Below are 16,917 nucleotides of genomic sequence, written 5' to 3'. Positions count from 1 at the left end.
CATACTCTATTTGTGCCCTCATTAACAGAAGCCAGAACTGCTCATATGTTCCCACAGCAGATGCCAGGGCCCTTCTAGCTCTGGTCCTAAATTTACACTCAAACAAACCTGGAATTTTAAGAGTAGACCCTAATGACTTTCAGATTTTAAATCCTTTCCTGAAATTCCTTATCTACATGACACCAAAGCAAACACTGATATAGTGCATCAACTGGCTTAATCTGGAAAATCCACTTGATGGCAGTTTTTACTTTCAAAATAATAGAAACATTTCAACATATGAAGGCTCATCTTCTATACTTTGAACAGTTTTGGATCAAAACTGTTGATCCAAAAATTGCTACAAAAACTTCTGTCCAATTTGCATTTTATATACATTCACTGTAATTGTTTGTGGAAAAAGAAATTTTTCACTTTGATGAAATATGACTCTTAAAGAACATATTAACTTTTCTTTCAAACCATTTATTCAATTTTTTCTCCTAGAAAGACTTCAGTTTCTTTATCTTCATTATGATTTTCTAGCCAAACTTTTTCTTTCTACTATAAAAGTAGGGTATCTGTTTAAATGACATTTTTTGTAGAAGCCAGTAAGAAAATATATAGACTTTGAAGTAGTTTTCGTTAATGTTAATGTAGTGATTGAACAGCCTAAATTCAGTGTGAAATCTACTGAGAATAAAACTGAGAAACAGTTTTATTGTTTTTTTCATCAATCTAAGGGAAATATATGAATGTGTTCATAATGCAATTTAATAATTTAGTAGATCTCCATTACTCCCTTCAGATTTTTTTAATCATTGTATTATTCCTTTAAAAAATAAGTTCTTTATTTATCTTTGGCTCTGCTGGGTCTCATTGCAGCTTCAGATTTTCTCACGTTGGAGTAAGCAGGAGCTGTTCTCTCTTTTGGTGCATGGGCTTCTCATTGCACTCACTTCTCTGGTCGTGGAGCAAAGGCTCTAGGGTGTGTGGGTTCAGTAGGTGTGGTACCCAGGCTCTAGAGCATGGGCTCAATAGTTGTGGTGTGCAAGCTTAGTTTAACACCCAAAAAAGACGTGCTTGTCTTTATAGGGGACTGGAATGCAAAAGTAGGAAGTTAAGAAACACCTGGAATAACAGGCAGATTTAGCCTTGGATGAATGAAGCAAGGCAGGCAAAGGCTAATAGAGTTTTGCCAAGAGAACACACTGGTCATAGCAAACACCCTCTTCCAACAACACAAGAGAAGACTCTACACATGGACATCACCAGATGGTCAACAATGAAATCAGACTGATTATATTCTTTGCAGCCAAAGGTGGAGAAGCTCTATACATACAGTCAGCAGAAACAAGACTAGGAGCTGACTGTGGCTTAGATCATGAACTCCTTATTGCCAAATTCAGACTTAAACTGAAGAAAGTAGGGAAAAACACAAGACCATTCAGGTATGACCTAAATCAAATCCCTAATGATTATACAGTGGAAGTGAGAAATAGATTCAGATGTATGTATATATATATACATATATATATATGTATATTGCTAAGATCTATGTCAATGGGAGTATTGCCAATGTTTTTTTCTTGGAGTTTTATGGTTTCAAGCCTTACATATCTTTAATTCATTTTGAGTTTATAAAGTAGGGGGTTACTGTATCTTTTATCCCCTGATTCTGCTTTCTGGGAGATTTCTGTTTCCTATGATTGTATCTAAAGTGGGGAGTAGGATTATGCTCTCCTTAGGAGGCTAAACATCGTTTACACCTGCTTCCTCTTGGTGTAGATCTGGGAATCCAGAGGTTCCTATAGAGATCAAAAAATATCACAGGCTTTTGTGAGCCAGCCTGTAAGTTCTTTTTAGCAGTAAAGTTTCCTTGATATGTTTCTTGTGTTTCCAGGTAATCACAGCAAAGCCTATCATCTAGGCACACAGTGATGGAAATCTGTGGTCTTTAATTTCCTGCCCTTGGCACTCTAGCCACACCTGTCACTTATCTCCAAATTGAAGCTGTCTGGAAGAGAAGCCCTGAGTAGGAGGGTAGCATCCAGAATCTGATTCTTGCCAGTGATAAGTTTCATCATGACTAAGTTTTCATTATCTAATGCAGATGCTTGAGAAAGGCTGGGCTACAGCTTTCTTTCTTTCTTTCTTTCTTCTTCTTCTTCTTTTTTTTTTAATATACTACCTGTTTAGAATCAGAAGCACCTCTTATAGCTAGCCTGAATTCGTGACTGTCTTACAACTTTGACAAGAGGCAAAAAGCAGCTGACTCACACTGATGCTATGAGTTTTCCCATTACTTCCACTTGAACTGTAGACTCTTTAGCATATAGTTTGTGTGTAAGCTGTTACAAATGATGGTTCTATGAAAGCTTTTCAGTATAAAACAAGTATCCCTAGGGATTTCCCTGGCCCATGTTCAATCCCTGGTCAGGGAAGTAAGATCCTGCAAGCTGCATGGTGTAGCCAAACAACAACAAACACAGTTATCCCCAAATTTTTCACTCTGCACAATCTGTTCGTTTGTCACCAATTCCCCAGTCTTCACATGGCATTACCCCAATTTGTGTGTCTGTGTCCAAATTTCCTGCTTTTATAAGGGCATCTGTCAGGTAAGGGGCCTACCTACACTGGTATAACTTTATCTGTTCTAACTAATTACATCTGCAAAAACCTTATTTCCAAGTAAGCTCACATTCTGAGGTTCTGGGGGTTAGAACTTCAACTTATGAGGTTAGAAGAGGGCCACAATGTATCCTAGATGTAAGAGATGGAAAGTTACTAATAGCAAACTCCCAAACTCAGGAAGGAAGTGAAAACCAACTAGATGCAATTGAAAATAGAGTGACTGAGACAGTGAATGGAGTCATCTCATAAGGATAATAATATCTATCTCTTAGAGTTATTATAGGATTGAAGAAGATAACCACATGCCAATGCAGGAGACACAGGACATGTAGGCTCAGTCTCTGGGTTGGAAAGATTCCTCAGAGGAGGAAGTGGCAAGCCCTACTCCAGTATTCTTGCCTGGAGAATCCCATGGACAGAGGAGCCTGGCCAGCTATAGTCCCTGGGGCTGCAAAGAGCGGGTCACGACTGAGTGACTGAGCATGCTCACACACACAAGATAACACATGTAAAACATTTAGCACAAAACCCAGAATGTATAAAAAGTATGCAATAAATTAGTTCAGGATCCTGACTTCTTTTCAATAAATAGTAGTTGCCACTATAAAAATAGCACTACTGTTAATAACAATATTCTTCAATTTATTCATTAATTCAATTTTACAGGTAGTGCTAATGGTAAAGAATCCACCTGCCAATGCAGAAGATATAAGAAATGTGGGTTTGATCCCTGGGCCAGGAAGATTCCCTGGAGGAGGGCATGGCAACCCATTCCAGTATTCTTGCCTGGAAAATCCCATGGACAGAGGAGCCTGGAGGGCTACAATCCATAGGGCCACAAAGAGTTAGACATGACTGAGCACACATATATCAGTTTTAATTTGTGAACTCCTATCTGTACTAGCCCCTATGTGAAGAGCAGAAATGTAAAGTAGATTAAAAATAAATATTTGTTTAACAAAGGAATGAGTGAGCGTACAATCAATGGGGCAGAAAGGCATGTAGACAATTATGGGCCAATGAAACAAGTGCAAAAAGGCATACAGAGTCCTATGGGAAGAATTGGAGGGCCAGGAATGGCTTCAGCAAGAGATGATAGTTCAATATTTACCTGTGCCTTCACACCATTGGAGACATAGAAAAGCACCCCAACATTAATAAGTTTTATATCGACTCGATTACATCATGGAAATTGACAGTGAACATGCCATCTCTACCCACACTATGGTGGCATGTTTTTATGTTGCCAGTTCCATAAAGCTAAGAGATTAATCTTCCAATTTTGGAATATAGCCCAAAAGAAGAATTTAAAGAATACTTAATAGACTCGGACTCTCTGTCCCGCATACATGCGCACGCACTCTCTCTCTCTCCCTCCCCACGCACTCCTCCACTCTCTTCTCTTCGAGTCTTGGATTGTCCTGCTATCTCCTAAATAAAATAGAGCTGTAACACTGATTTGCCTAAAAAAAAAAAAAAAGAATACTTAATAGAACCCATGCATAATTATAAATAATATTTGATGAGAATCCTTATAAAGAATATCAAGTTTCAAAAGCTTAGCATCTTTGATTACAAATAAATAGAATACATCATGTTCAAAGAAGTTCAGAAATAACAAATAACAGATACAATCAACTCTCGAAACTAAGACCATAGCAATAGTCTTTATTTCTCACTCTTCTTTTCTTTACCTTTTAAAGCTATACATGTGGTATTTCTTATTTTGGCTGATGAAACTTGAGTAGAAAGATTACTTGTCATTTCCGCATAGAAACTCTGTTAGTCAGAGTGTGGTACATCACACTGGCTTTTCCTATCTCAGTGATCAGAAAACACTGCCTAGACAGTGATGCTCCATCATTCTGTGTTTCTGAGTGACACTGATTACCAAAGACATGTACCAACCTAGACTGCACAGGTGAGTAAGAAATAGGACTTTTTTGTGCTCAACCCCTGAGATTGGGGATTGTTTGTTAATGCAGCATGACCTAGCAGCATCCTATTGATATACTAGCTGAAACTTTAAAGCAGAATTTGATGCAGCAATATCTTTAGGGTGCAATTAGAAGCTGTTTTCTTTCTCTTTTACCATGAAATATTGTTCAGTTAATCAGTGGACTGTCCTCACTATAGAAAGGACTTCTTAATAACTTATAAAGGATTTCAAAGGGCTTGTCATCTCCTTAAACTATAAAAAAATTTTTTGAGTATTTTTGGCCATGCAATTTTTGTGTGTGTGTGTGTGTGCGCGCAGAGAACCATTCATAGCTTTTATCTAGTTCCCCAGGAAGCCCATAACCTACATAATAATAAGAACCACTATGGAAGCCTGTATTTATTTTCCTTCATCAGTAAAGACTTGCATCACAACTTAACACTGATCAGTAAATAGTATCCGTAGTCAGAATGTAAGTTGGAGAGAACACTATTTTGGAAAGTTTAATGAATTAACTATGTACAGATTCTAAATTAAATAATACTCTGGTTTTCTAACCTTTACATTTGTTAAGCGTTTTCATCATTGGTAGCTCTCCAGATTATCATAACATTTTTTTAGGTGCAATTAGGTGAAGTATTGTTTCATCAGTGGATTCTGTTTACCAGTTCCTGATTTGGGTCTATGGAAAACACACATGAACACATATACGTATGCATGCATACATACATACACACATTCACACGCAGACATGCACACACAGATACATACACCTGGTAGAAATTCAATCTAAAGGATAAACCAAACTATCTTCGGATGTCTCTACAGGGATCATGTGTTTTATGGAACCCTAGATGGTTTATGGAACCACAGAAAGAGAGAGGTGGGTCGGGTGGCTTTGTCTCCTAATCTCATTCATTCCTTGTATGTCTTTTACATGATATTATCTCTCTCTCTCTTCTCTTACCCTCACTCTCTCACCCTCTTTCTCCAGAACTCCTGCTTTAAAAAATTTTTAAGAACCACTAATGTAAATTGTACATGAGGACATAGTGAGCTATCTTCAAGAGCTTGGAAATGAAGTTGACTTCTGAGAGTTCAACTATGAAATTCAAACTAAGAAATGATAAAAGAAATAGGCAAAATTGTAATGTATTGAAGAAAGAGGATGGTCCTCAGGTCTGAATAATTTATGACTCAGCCAAATCAGTAACATTTATGTTTTCAAAGAAATAACGTGCCCCTCGTAAAAGATTGAAGAAAGTATAGAGTGATTAGTAACAGATCATGGAACAGGAAGACTTTAACAAATGGATCCATCATATTACTTTGGGAGGGCCCTAAATTCTCTCCTCCTCTCCTAACATTTGCCTCAACCTAAAAGAAGGAATTTTTCTTCCCAAGGAAGAAGAAATTGATACTTAGATTGGTTTAAAGCCATGTTTCATTGCTCCCCAAATTTAGCAAGTTGACCTAGGAATGTGTCTTTGGGAGATCACTGGCTCTGTTAACATAGGAGACAATGGGGATTAAGCTCTGAGAGAGTAATCTAACTTGCTAGTGAGCCCTGGCTCACAAAGCTATTAAACTGAACCACATGTGTATGTACGTGCTACGTCACTTCAGTTGTGTCTGACTCTTTGCAACCCTTCAGACTGTAGCCCGCCAGGCTCCTCGGTCCATGGGCTTCTCCATGCAAGAATACTGGAGTGGATTGCCATTTCCTCCTCCAGGGGATCTTCCCAACCCAGGGATAGAACCCACATCTCTTATGTCTCCTGCATTGGCAGGCAAGTTCTTTACTGCTAGTGCAACCTGGGAAGCCTGAATTGAACCATAGGAACTGCTGATATTCAACCATTTTTAACCTACGAAAATGAAGTTTATATATGGTGCTACATGATTCTATCTAATGAACTGAGATTTGAGTTCAGATTGATCTAGTTCCAAAGCTTGGCTCTTTCCACTATGAAACACTGCCCTTTTTTGGCAAAATGTGTGAAATGTATTTACTGGCGTATTTTAAGAGGTATGTGTACGGGAGGGGAGAGCATGATGATTGGAAGTGCTATTTATAAAGACTGACTGGAAACAGTATGTAGGATGGATTGAAGAAGAGGCTTTATGTAGAAAGACTAGGTATGAGAGGGACCAGGACCAGTAGACCATGAAGAAGCATGAAATTAAAAGGGATAGAAAGGATGGGAAGAATTCAAAGGAAAAAAATCTGGAAACATAACTTCTCCACCCTTGCCAGAGGGACACTAAAGAGATCGTTCCTTGCTTTGGGGGAGAGTCCAGCTCTGCCCACACATACTCAGTAGACAGACCTGATATCCCATCTGATGACTCACTTTTTATGTAACAAGAGTGATTCACTTCTCTTCTGTCTACATTTTCTCTCTGGGCTGTCTTTTCCAATCCCATAGCCTAGACTGCCAAATGAATGTCAATGACTTACAAATTTTTATCTCTTGCCAAAACCTTTCTCTTGGTCACAGATTCCTTTACTCCATTGACAATGGAATAGCTTCATCTTATTGTCCCAGAAGCATCTCAAACTCAGTGTATACCAAGTTGAATTCACAGGTTTCTCCACTAATTTGATCTCCCCTGTATTTCTACCATTAGTTAATTAAAATCACTGTGGTGTTGGAGAAGACTCTTGAGAGTCCCTTGGACTGCAAGGAGATCCAACCAGTCCCTTCTGAAGGAGATCAGCCCTGGGTGTTCTTTGGAAGGAATGATGCTAAAGCTGAAACTCCAGTACTTTGGCCACCTCATGTGAAGAGTTGACTCATTGGAAAAGACTCTGATGCTGGGAGGGATTGTGGGCAAGAGGAGAAGGGGATGACAGAGGATGAGATGGCTGGATGGCATCACCGACTCGATGGACGTGAGTTTGAGTGAACTCCGGGAGTTGGTGATGGACAGGGAGGCCTGGTGTGCTGCGATTCATGGGGTCAAAAAGAGTCGGATACGACTGAGCAACTGAACTGAACTGAACTGAACTGAGGAACTCATCGTATACTGATTTCTTCTCCTCCATCCTCAACATCTAATCTGTTTTTCTAACCTTTTCTTTTATCTCCTAAACATTTCCTTTACTCTGTTCCCATTGTCAAATTTCAGCTGTACACTGTTTTTTTTATAACAGGATCTTAATTCCCCAACCTGGGACCAGGGATCAAACCTGTGCCCCCTGCAATGGAAGCAGGGGGGTCCTAACCACCGAACCAGCAGGAAATTCCCTGTAATGGCCTTTTTATTAGTCTTCTTTTTCTATTTTAGAAGATACTCTTTAAGTAAATTGCCAGTAATTCCCCTTTCAGAAAACTCCTTTCTATGGCTTATTTTCACCACCTGTTTACTGATTAATTTTCTAGCTTCATCTTCCACAATTCTTTCCCTTGCATTTTTTTTTCATTTCTCCAATGATTTCTAGACAAAAAGGATTGTCTACTCCCCCTACACACCATCGCTTGTCATGCCTTCACGCATGTATACAGATTTTTCCTCCACCTAAAAGGCCTTCCCCTCCACCTCTGCCACAGCTCATACCCTGCCTTGTCCACCTAGTTGTCTTAGTCATACTTAAAAACAGCTTTCCATCTCTCCTTGAATCCCTCCCACACCTCCTTCTCCTTCCCCCAGGCAGAGTGAGTTGTTCCCTCTTTTCTACTCCCACAATGCCTTCTTTCCACATTTACATTGTACTAATTACCTCCTTATATAACAACTCTCCGCCCCATAGATTGTATTCTTGAGGGTCATATCTTGAATGAGTGAATGAGTGAGGTAGTCTAAGCCAATTTGATTTCCCTTTTATGATACATAAGTAGTTTAAAATGAACTATTGAAATGTAACTGGTATTTCCAGAAGTCTATGAAACACAAACTGTTGTGATTCAACCCTAACAAGGACCAAGCAAAAATGGGCAGTAGGTTTCTCTCCTTCTTTTCTTATTCTCTGTGATTAAATAAGGAAAATCTTCAGTTAGGCCTTACAGACTTCTGGAAATACATTGCATGTTCAAAATAAAAACATCAGATTAAAATTTCCAATTGTAAATATGGTTAACAATCACTTATGTGTTATTCAGGTGGTGGTTTGGCCGGAAGATTTTAAGAGACCAAGTGCATTGGAAGATAGTCTTCCATTTGATTGTTTAATATCTTCATGGTCTTCTAGTTACTGTCAGGTATCGTATGCTGACTTCACCAAAAAATTCAACTTTTATTCTTTCTTTTGAATTTCAAGAAAATCTTTCATCTTTGTATATAAAAATGTTAATTGATGATTAACTACTGTATTTCACAGATTAGTTGAGAACTAAGCCAATATACAGGGCCTTTAAAAATTTATTCATTTCTATTATTCAGAGCTTTGTGTCCAGGAAAAGATCATAGTTTTAGAAACATTAGGTCTTTCTCATTAGTTCTTAAAAACATAGTTTTCTAGAGTACTTAAAAGTCAAGAATTCAAAATTTATTTATTATATTTCAAACATTTTAAAATAATTATCACTTCTTGGTATGTTTTTGGTATGTTATAGACTCAAAGTGTTATTGAACCACTATTTGGGAAACAGAGTTGAGGAGGATCTCTTATGCTTTCTTCCGAAGAAATGCTAACCTTCCAAGGGAACATTAATCTGATTGGAGCCAAGTCTTAGATGTTGGACCGCATCTACCTGTGGATGGGTTATAGTGTATTGAAAGGTCCTGTGCCTAATTGTGAATCTCTCTTCTTCCTTCTGCCCCATGAAGCAGGAGCCATAGAAACTTTCAAAGGATCTTCTCCTAAGGTAATCCTAGCCATCCTACTCTCCTTCCTTGCCCTTCTTAGCATCTACAAACATTCCCATTTCTTTAGTCTTCTGTACTGAGTGATCAACCTGAAGACAGAAAGACCCTGAGATGTGGACCCAGTTTTGTACTTAAACTGGTGAGAAAGGCACTTACAGTAATCCTTTTCACCAGGTCACATTTATTAATCTGGCTAACCAGAGATCTCTGCATGGAAATTTAAGTACAGGCCCACTTAATAATAAAATGGTAGCTTTTTTGCCATTTTCCTTGGATCCTGTGCATGTTTCTTCTTTGCGGAAATCATGTGGGAAGGAATAACTGGGCAAAGACTATGTGGAAGAATTTTGGGGTTTGTTGGCAAAAATACCATACTGAACATTCGTCAAAATTTCATGATCTATCAAAACAAACTTTTTTTAATATTTATTTATTTATTTTTGGCTGCATTGGGTCTTCATTGCAGTCCATAGACTTATCATTGCAATGGCTTCTCTTGTTGCAGAGCATGGGCTTTAGGAATGCAGACTTTAGTAGTTGAGTGGGCTCTAGAGCATGGGCATAGCTGCTCTGTGGCATGCGGGATCTTCCCGCACCAGGAATTGAACCCGTGTTCCCTGCATTGGCAGTTGGATTCTTAACCACTACCACCAGGAAAGTCCCATAACAAGCTTTTTGGGACTTCATTTTTATTATCTTCATTATCCGGGTTATTGTTGTTGTCATTATCATTATCATTTGGACATTACTCAGAGTTTTCATGGCTGAAATTGCGGAAAAATTAAGAAAATATTGAAAGAAATGGAAAGATGAGATGGTTTTAAATGTAAGGCTATCAGGAAAAGATAGTGACAGAATAATGACTTTAAAGATCATTATCATAATAATAATCACAATAGTGACATTAACAGCTGACACTGGACATTTAATCTGTGCCACACCGTTTGGCCATTGCCTCATATGTGAAATTTTACTAAATTTTCAAAACAACCCTATGAAGTAGGTGAACGTGAAATCTCTCAGTTGTGTCCAACTCTTTGCTACCCCATGGACTGTAGCCTACCAGGTTCCTTCATCCATGGGACTTTCCAGGCAAGAGTAGGAGTGGGTTGCTATTTCCTTCTCCAGGAGATCTTCCCTACCCAGGGATCAAACTCAGGGCCCTCCGCATTGCAGGCAGACACTTTATAGTCTGAGCCACCAGGGGAGGGTGTATGAAGTAGGTACTATTAATCGTTTTCATTATACATGTTAGAAAACCAAGGGCTAGAAAACTTATATACTTTTCCTGAAGTCCAAAACAACACTAGTGTTTGTTATAATGTTAATTTGGGGATTTGGAAGGAAAGTGATGACTACAAATCTTATTTCTAGATTTATGTTCTCATCACTAGTATAAGCAAAATTTGAAAAGGAAAAAATGTTGAAAAGGAGCTTAGTGCAAATTAAATTTTATGAATCTTTTTGGTTAAGATATATATTTATTGGGACTTCCCTGGTGTCCTAGTGGCTAAGACTCTGCATTCCCAATTCAGGGGGCCCAGGTCTGATCCCTGCTCAGGGAATAGATCCCACAAACCTCAATTAAGGGTTTGCTTTCTGCAACTAAAGATCCTGCATGCCAAAACGGAGACTGATCTCCCAACTGAGACCTGGCACAGCCAAATAAATACATTAATTCAAAAAATAAATATTATAAAAGAGATATATTTGTTAAAATATTGACTTAGGCACCTACCTTTATTTGGAGACTCAATATTCTTTTATTTAGATTTATGGCCTAATTAAAATGAAAAGTTGTTGAATTTTAACTTTGCCTGTAGCACTTCTATGAGTTTTATTTTAATACACAGCATTGAATAACTGAACTCTAAGCATTCATTAATGAGTACAGACCTCATGCTCTTTGCTCTTCTGGACTTAACAGAAATTTGGCAGAAAGCTATGTATTTCTGGACTATTTTCTTAGGAATATGTAGTCTGTGCACTCTTATAGACATTTTTTTCTTTGAATTAAATCATCCAGATTTACTGAGTTGATCTTTGGAATTACACATTAACTTATATTGAAAAATATTAGTGAATTATTCCTTTTTAAATGAACTACATAGGGTTCATTTATGTATTCAAAACCAGTAGTTGAGCCTCTCTTGATTAGAGGTTTAATTGCTATAAACAATGTGTTACACTGCTGGTCATGTTTCTAGTTTAAATTTATTCTATTCTTCTTCATAGCAGTTAGGAAAACTTATAGTGTCCCAGTCGGGCACGACTGAGCGACTTCACTTTCACTTTTCACTTTCATGCGCTGGAGAGAGAAATGGCAACCCACTCCAGTATTCTTGCCTGGAGAATCCCAGGGACAGAGGAGCCTACTGGGCTGCTGTCTATGGGGTCGCACAGAGTCGGACACGACTGAAGCGACTTAGCAGCAGCAGCAGCAGTGTTACTGTGAACTAACAATAGGTGAAATGGACTCATGGAATATTTTAGTCTCTACACCTTGGTAGAACCATTTCTAACAATCATTTCTGATTGATATCAAGACTTTGGTCAGTAATGCTATCTGTAATAAATTGTGGTAAAAAGAAAGATCCTTTGAAGGTAGAATATGGTAGAATAGAATTGAAGGAATTATTTGAAGAATCTTTCAGTTATGGATTTTAACTTTTCCATCTTAGAAGCTCCCACCCACTCCATCCTCTCTACCACTGTATATCATCACATGTTAACTGTGTTTTTCAATAATGCACTGCACATATCGATCGGATATTGAGAGTCATTAAATATGCATTTCTAAACAACATAATGAGTGACATGTGGAAGAAACAGCTGAGAATAAATATAAAAACATGTGCTTAGCTGCAGTCTAGTGCAGGGTTTTCATCAAAGATCACTTTTCTTCTTAGGGTGATCCTCACTTTTAGTCTGTAAAGCAGCCAGGGCAATGTTTGTAAAGTTGTATTTTGTATTTCAACTCCTCTAGTGTCACTAACAGAAGATTTATCTTGTTTTTTTTCCCATAAGGATTTTATTTGCACAAAAGACATGCAAAATAGCATTAGTAAAATAGAAAATCAGAACAAAGGGAGAAAGAAAACAAAAATATCCTAACTCTATGATAATTTAGTAGTCAAGCTTCATACTTGTCTCAGAGCTTCCTGACTTACAAGGAAAAAACAGTGGAAAATGTGGTCAGTTACATCAGGGCTTCTTCCCTGTTATATAATAGTACAAACAGAACATTGTAATTATTTTATGGGATATGATGGAAAACAGAGGCGCCTGCTCTATTAACTCTGGGATCTAACAAATGTGAGGCTGAGAGGATCAATATCTGGGCAGACCTATAAACACTCCCAGGTATGCTCATGAGATATGACATCATGGTTGGAAAATCTGTTACGTGGTTCACATTGCTGGAGAAAACGGTGTCTCTAGTTTCTCAGGGAGTTGAGGGAATGCTCTTCCTAGGTCTAAATTCTAAAATGCTACATGTATCACGTTGAGAATACATACGGATAGATTTCTTAGATTTGCAGTTAGCATCTGCATAGTCATTCACTTTTGATGTTAATTAGTGTCATGATTTACCATTAAAAAATTGTTTGTTTACAGGTTTGTTTGGCTTTCACTGTTTCTAGGCATGGTCTCATCCTACATGGCAGGTTACAGCATCATCCAGTTCTCCAAAAGAATTTCTTAGAGTAAGAGGTGTAGGGTTCCCTCCCTGCCTTCTAGTAGAAGACACATAATTTCCCTTGGGGAGCCTAAGACCAGCCAGTTCTTCTGCCATGGTAATAATGTATGGGTATGCGTTCTGCCATTGCCCTGCCCTCTCACATACTATGAAGGGCTCGAAGGGCAGGGCATTGCAACTTGCTGCCTGTAGGAAAAGGGAGACAAATTTTCATATAAATGTGGACTTTTGCATAATATACCTGCTTCCAAGTTATGCAAGTTGTAACGGGCAGTATTTTGGAAACAAACACACAGGTATAATCAGCTACTAAGACACATAAGAAGAATATGTGGAAAACGTTTTCTCCTAAAGGGCCTTGTGAGGGGTGTGGAAAGAGCTTTTAAAAATGAGGGAGACTCCAAATCCTGTTGCCAAGCAAGGCTGTGCAAAGTAAACAGTGTATACACTCCTGGGGCTCTTCTTTATGGGATCTGGATTGGAATGAGAACAGCAGATATCACACCCAACTGTTGCCATGAAAATTAGAGGAATTAACTCAGGACCTGAAGATTCAGATAACTCTACTGAAAGGGAAAGGAACACCGTAAGAAGCACTCAAATTTATTAGGTAGATGATATTTCCTTCTAGGCAATTTTCTTAATACTTTGGTGTGAAGTGATGTGAAAAAATAAGATTTTTTTTTGCTGAATTAGAAAGCTATCCATGCAGAATAATACTTAGTGCTTTTATGAATCATCCTAGGCTTCCCAGGCGGTGCCAGTGGTAAAGAACTCACCTGCCAGTGCAGGAGACATAAGAAACACAGGTTCAATCCCTGGGTTAGGAAGATCCCCTGTAGGAGGGCATGGCAACCCACTCCAGTATTCTTGTCTGGAGAATCCCATGGACAGAGGAGCCTGGTGGGCTACAGTCCATAGGGTCACAAAGAGTTGGACACGACTGAGCGACTTAGCATGCATGAATCATCCTGACTGTACAAATCACCGCATTATGTAGAATTGGTTTTCACGGTGTTATGGCCTGAATTGCATCCTAATAAATTTGTATGTTGAAACCGTAATCCCCAGTACCTCAGAATGTGACTGTATTTAGAGCTAGGGCCTTTAAGGAGCTGGCTAAGGTTAAATGAGGTCATTAGGGTGGACTCTAATCTAGTATGCCTGATATCCTTATAAGAAGAGGAGATTAGAACACAGATGCACAGAGGGAAGGTCAGGTGAGGATGCTGGGAGAAGGCAGCCACCTGCAAGCCAAGGAAAGAGGCCTCAGGAGAAACAAACCTGCTGACACTTTGATTTTAGAATTCTAGCCTCCAGAACTGTGAGAAAATGCATTTTTGGTGTTTAAGTCACCCGGTGTGTGGTATTATGTGACGGCAACCCTAACAAAGTAATGCAGAGGGTGTGAAATTTAAAATGACCTCACAAGTGTTTTTTTATCTTTTAAAAGAATGATTTCCGGGATTCTTCTGGTGGTCCAGTGGCTAAGACTCCACGATCTCAGTGCAGGGGGCCCAGGTTTAATCCCTGGTCAGGGAACTAGATCCCATGTGCCACAACTAAGAGTTCGCATGCCTAAAGATCCCACATGCTGTATGGAAGATCAAAGATCCCATGTGCTGCAAATAAAACCTGGAACAACCAAATAAATATACAAATAACACAGTAATTCCCAGTAAGTCTGATTTATAGAATAAAATTCATGACTTTCCTCTGAAGTTGACTGAAGTTGCAGAGCTCCTCAATTTGAATAAGGGTCTCCCTGACTGGCCTGTAAATTCCTGCAGAAAAGAAGCAGCCCTGTTCTTGTTTTTTGTGCATTCTCTGTCTAGGTGATAGCATCTATTAGGTACTTACTGTTTATTTATTATTTTTTGTCCATGCCATGTGGAATCACAGTTCTCCAACCAGGGATGGAACCCATGTCCCCTGCAATGGAAGCAAGGAGTCTCAATCACTGGATCACCAGGGACGTTCCATCACTCTTTAACTTAATTCTTTGATTTTTCATATAGGAGAAGTGAAATCTGCAAACTATAAATAAACCAAGAATATTGCCCTCAATTTGAATTGGAAATCCAGAACGAATTTATTAAAAGGTTTTTTTGGGGTTGTTGGGACCCTTCAACATTGAATCGTTGATTGCAAAATTTAGCAAGACCAATAGCTACAAGTTGGAGAAGGAAATGGCAACCCATTTCGGTACTCTTGCCTGGAAAATCCCATGGACGGAGATGCCCGGTAGGCTACAGTCCATGGAGTCGCAAAGAGTCGGACACGATTAAGTAATTTCACTTTCACTTTCATAGCTACAAGTAATGTTAGCCTAATCAATCACCTGGTAATTCATTAGACATTCGCCATTTTTGTCCAGCTCTTGAAACTCCTATTTTGACTTCTAAGATGTTATTTTGACCTCTCTTGCCTTCCTGACAAGAGCTTCTCTGTCTTCTGCCCAGGTTTTTCCTCCTCTAGTCTCCTCTTCAAAGCTGTTGGAGTAACTGTTATACTGAACAAGCATGCTTCTTGCCATGATCAAAACATAACATTTATTATTAAAAGAATATCCAAAATTTACTTACAGGGCAATCTTCTCCTACACGTGGTAGGAAATCGATGGAGATCCATTCCTTTACTTTTACATCTTGCAACTTCAGGGACTTAGAAGCTGGGTTGGGGAGCGCTGGAAATCACCTATTCCTGCTTGATTTATTCTGCCATTCTTTGGTCAGGCTTTCCTAAGCACAGCCTGCACTCTGAAATCAGTACTCACAGCCCTAGAAGCTGAGGAGAAAAAGAGGTTACTATTAATCTGGATTTCGAAGTCAAATCTAGCTGAGGTCACATGCTAGGTTTTTACCAACTCTAACCTTTTATATTCTGCTTTGTGATGCTGGGTCTGGGACTGCGTTTCTTGGACTCCTTTGTCAGCTGGTTTCTTTTCTTTTAAAGAATTTATTTGGCCATGCTGGACCTTAGTGGGGTCTTTTTTTTTAATTTTAAATTTATTTATTTTAATTAGAGGCTAATTACTTTACAGTATTGTATTGGTTTTGCCATTCATCAACATGCGGGGTCTTTTTGTAGTTGCAATATGTGAGCTCTTTGTTGCAGCATGGGGGATCTAGTTTCCTGACCAGGGATTGAAGCTGGACCCCCTGTATTGGCACCATCGAGTCTTAACCACTGGACTACCAGGGAAGCCCTGGCTGGTTTCTCACTAGGGCCTATCAGTGAGAAGCAAGAGAAGAAAATTAGAAGACAAGAGGAGGAAAGCAAAGGAATTTCTTCCCTGTTTTTCCATTTGCATCTCGTCACTTCAGCAGCAGGGGAAGATGGCTCCAGATTCCAGCTTTTTTCTGAACTCTCAGCACCCCCTTCGCTGTGTTCCTTAGAAGAACCAGAAACTCTTGATATCAGGATGTATCCCCTTGTGGTTGGGATAACAGTTCTGCTTCACATCACCCACCGGGCTCTGGCTCCTGGGCCAGCCGGGGATCTGCCCGGACAAATATCCTCCACAACAGTCCACACCCTAGCTGTGGAGAATCTCCCCCTACAACTTGTAGCAACAGATCTCAGAGACCCCCTCCCATAAATTCCTATGTCCCTACCCATCATCCTTTTTTTTTTTTTTTTTTTGGCTTCTGCAGATCTAGCAGTTAGTAAGCTCCTGTTTGCTTTTCCAACCTTTTCATACTTAAGAGCTCCCTGGATTAATTCTTCCCTCTTTGAAGTACCCAGTGTGGTTTCTGCTTACTTTCTTGGGCCCTTGGTTACGCAGGTCTCAGGGCCAATCACTAATTGCTGAGCACAGATAATGACCATAGTTGGTCGAGTCTGGGACATAAGC

This window comes from Bos mutus, chromosome 16, assembly GCF_027580195.1.
Source record: "Bos mutus isolate GX-2022 chromosome 16, NWIPB_WYAK_1.1, whole genome shotgun sequence".
Taxonomy (NCBI): domain Eukaryota; kingdom Metazoa; phylum Chordata; class Mammalia; order Artiodactyla; family Bovidae; genus Bos; species Bos mutus.
The sequence above is the reverse complement of the archived record's forward strand: the minus strand, read 5'-3'. Positions refer to the sequence as shown.